Raw genomic sequence first — 4,110 nt, forward strand, 5'->3', positions numbered from 1 at the left:
GAAATTGGGTCATTTGTTGAGACGTGGATGGATCTAGAGACTGTCATACAGAGTGAAGTAAATCAGAAACAGAAAAACAAATATCGTATATTAATGCATGTATGTGGAACCTAGAAAAATGGTACAGATGAAACGGTTTGCAGGGCAGAAGTTGAGACACAGATGTAGAGAACAAACGTATGGACACCAAGGGGGGAAAGCCACGGGGGGGTGTGTGTATGGTGGTGTGCTGAATTGGGCGATTGGGATTGACATGTATACACTGATGTGTATAAAATTGATGACTAATAAGAACCTGCTGTATAAAAAAATAAAATAAAATTCAAAAATTAAAACAAACAACAAAAAAGTTAGTTGTCACTTATTTCAATTCAAGTCCCCAGTGTGAAGCAGGGTATTGCTTAACTCAACAGGGCTGTAACCCGAAGTGTGAGACGGGGAGTGTCAGCGTTTCCCAACAGCAACGTCTTTAGCAATTAAGGCGTGGCACCACCAGTAGTAAATAACCCAATTCCAGTCAAACATGTTCCTGCTCCTCATCTTCCACTGTGCAGTAAACTCTCTTAATATATATGTTCTAATCCTTAAATAAAGGGAAAAAGCTAGAAAGAAAAAAGAAAAAACACCATCCAAAAACCAAAAGTCATCTGTATCAGTCATTGGATTTTCCTTCATCCCTGCCAAGTTCCACAGCCTCCGAGCAGGTTTCCCAACAGGAGATGAGAGAGGGGCAGGGAAATGTTGCTAAGTAACACACGGGGTACAGTTCTGTAGTGGGCCTATCAGATGACACAAACTTGAGCCTTCTGTTGGTTCACAATCTTTCCACAATATAATAAAAGAGCTGCAATATTATATAGATACACAGAGGCAAAATAGAGAATTCCTAACCTCAATTGTTAGTTCTAAAAGATCAGGTAGTTTAAGAATGATATGGTTACTTATATCTTTGAATTTTTCTTGTTAGTCTTATTTTTCCCCGGACACTTTTAGGGTTAGGTATCATCTTTTTGTATTCATGAACTCATGAATTAGTTCAATCATTTATTCATTCAACAACTATCCATCGAGTACCTATTACGGCAATTTTACATCTTAAGTACTAAAACTGAGACTCATATATTGATACCATGAGATTTCCATCAGAAGTTTGTTATCAAAATGAAAAAGCATAAAGATCAAAATCAGCAATTCCTTGAAATATTTATTATCGTTGCAATAATATTTATTATTTATTTTTAAGATAAGGCTAGAATATATGCTTTTATTTGATATGGCTATGGGTTACAAAACAGATATTTCCCAATTATTATGGAAGGTGGAGAGGAAATCCAAACATCAGTAGCTACATAATACACATTGGAAAATATATTGTCACAGAAGAATTTACCAGAGTTCCAGAGTTCCAGAGTTACAAGAAACTCTTGGTTTGACTTTAATCCAGTTTACACACATTTTAAAATAAAAGCATATTATTGTCTAAAGTGACCTGTGCTTGTTATTTACTTTTGCATATTCATCCCCTATTCTATGTCTAGGATAACTTTCCTTTTTTTTCTGGCAAACTTAATATGCCTAATATATATAAACACTGCTAATATTGAGCACCTAATTTATACAAGTTGGAGAGATGTTAATTCTGCATGGTTCATCTCCTTTACATTCTAAGTAGATACTGCCATTATCGCCACTTTACAGATAGTAAAACGAAGGTTAAGTAAGCTGCCCAAAGTGATATAGCTTGAACTACAGAATCAAATCTGAGCAGTCTGTCTCCAGAACCCTCCCCATTAATCACTATGCTATACAACTCCGCATGAGTTTCATTGCATTTCCTGATCAAAATTTCATATGGTAGGGACTTCCCTGGTGGCGCAGTGGCTAAGAATCCACCTGCCAATGCAGGGGACATGGATTTGATCCCTGGTCCGGGAAGTACCCACATGCCACGGAGCAACTAAGCCTGTGCTCCACAACTACTGAGCCTGCGCTCTAGAGCCTGCGAACCACAGCTACTGAAGCCCAAGTGCACCCTAGAGCCCACGCGCCACAACTACTGAAGCCCGCACGCTCTAGGGCCCGTGCTTTACAACAAGAGAAGCCACCGCAGTGAGAAGCCCTGCACCGTAACAAAGAGGGGGTTCGCTGCAACTAGAGAAAGCCCGCGCGCAGCAACGAAGACCCAATGCAGCTAAACAAGAAAAAAAAACAATTCATATGGTACATCAAGATGTTTCTAACACTTAAAAGTGTTGAACTAGAGACCTATAGTTTAGTAAATGTAGTCTGACTTCTCATTTATTGAGAATAAAATCTACCTGTATCCACAATGTGTTAATCACAGAGAAGTGCTTAAAAATAGCAGCCTAAAACCTTTTCTCTTATAGCATTTAGAAACAAAGCACCAAAATTTATAAAAATAAACTACATTACTTTTTAAGGGCAAAATTCATGAATTCATATATCAGGACATAAAAGCAAGTTTGTTTGTTTGTATTTATTTGCCCTTGAAGCTATAACATGAAGTTTAATTTCAGCCTACATTTTATACACATTTTGTCTTTTTAAAAACATTTCTAAAAATTTATTTTATTTATTTATTTTTGGCTGCATTGGGTCTTTTTTGCTGCACGTGGGCTTTCTCTGGTTGCAGTGGGTGGGCGGGGTCTACTCTTCACTCTGGTGCGCGGGCTTCTCATTGTCGTGGCTTCTCTTGTTGCAGAGCATGGGCTCTAGGCACGCGGGCTTTAGTAGTTGCGGCATGCAGCCTCAGTAGTTGTGGTGCGCGGGCACAGTAGCTGTGGCTTGCGGGCCCTAGAGTGCAGGCTCAGTAGTTGTGGCGCACGGGCTTAGTTGCTCCGCGGCATGTGGGATCTTCCCCCACCAGGGATCGAACCTGTGTCCCCTGTATTGGCAGGCGGATTCTTAATCACTGCACCACCGGGGAAGCCCACACATTTTGTCTTAAAAACAAGACCATGCCAAAGATTTTTAAAAATCAACAAACTATGCTTTTTTTTTAACACGATGAATTTAAAGTAAATTAAACAGCATATTTCTCTTGTGAAATGGGAAATGTTTCCTTTTCTGTGAAGAGGGATTCGCTAGCCTAACAATCCAAGCTACTTTCCCCTATGCCTCTTAGCTAAGGTAAGTAATTTGATTAATGAATTTGGGGGAAGAAACCAGGTTTGTGTATCCCACTCAGTTCCATTCTCCTGAGAGCTGGCAGCCTCTAGGTGTATCCTGACTAATGTCATATGGGGAAAGGGGCTGGTCTCTTCAAGTGTAGCCTGTGGTTTTTCAGCATTACCTGTGACAAGACAGGCAAATATGCCTACACTGGAGTTCAGAATTAGGAAGCCCTCATGCCCACAGATGTAAGCCATATTCTCTAATATCCGCTTTTATTATTAATAAAGAGGATAACTTGGTTCTTCACATACCTACTCTGTCTTATCTCTCAATTAATTCAGATCACAGGTGAGGAAGAGGGATAATGCTTACTGGGTTCCCTCAGACACAAACATGTGTGTGATGGATATTATTAAACAACATATTAAAATAAACTGACATTTTTAATAATAGTTCTAAAGTATTTTATATTTAAAATCAGCTCTTCATCACAGACCATAATAAAATCGTGAAATAATTTTTTAAATTTCGAAGGAGTGGTAAGATTACATATTTCTATGAAAGGGATAGTCAAAAAAATCGTAAGCAAAGCTAAGGGCGATTAGGATTCAGGAGCCCATTTCCTCTATACTTTAGTTTCCCAAACATCCCTAGAACCTGGGCCACTTGTCAAATTTGCAGATTATCAGGTCTCTACCCTGGACATCCTGATTCATTGAGTCTTGACTGGGGCCCGGGAATCTGTTGCTAACAATGTCTTTGATATGCCTCACCATTTGGGGAACTTGGAAAAACATTGTCTTTCACCAGAAATAATGAAGAAAACATGTTTTATTAAAGCTGTGCATGAAAATTTAGGATGAAATTTAGCTTTGTATTATGACATCCAATAAATAAATTTGGGCTTGGGGAATTCCCTGGCGGTCCAGTGGTTAGGACTCAGCACTCTCATTACCAGGGCCTGGGTTTGATCCC

The sequence above is a fragment of the Physeter macrocephalus genome, chromosome 10 (genome assembly GCF_002837175.3).
Source record: "Physeter macrocephalus isolate SW-GA chromosome 10, ASM283717v5, whole genome shotgun sequence".
NCBI lineage: Eukaryota > Metazoa > Chordata > Mammalia > Artiodactyla > Physeteridae > Physeter > Physeter macrocephalus.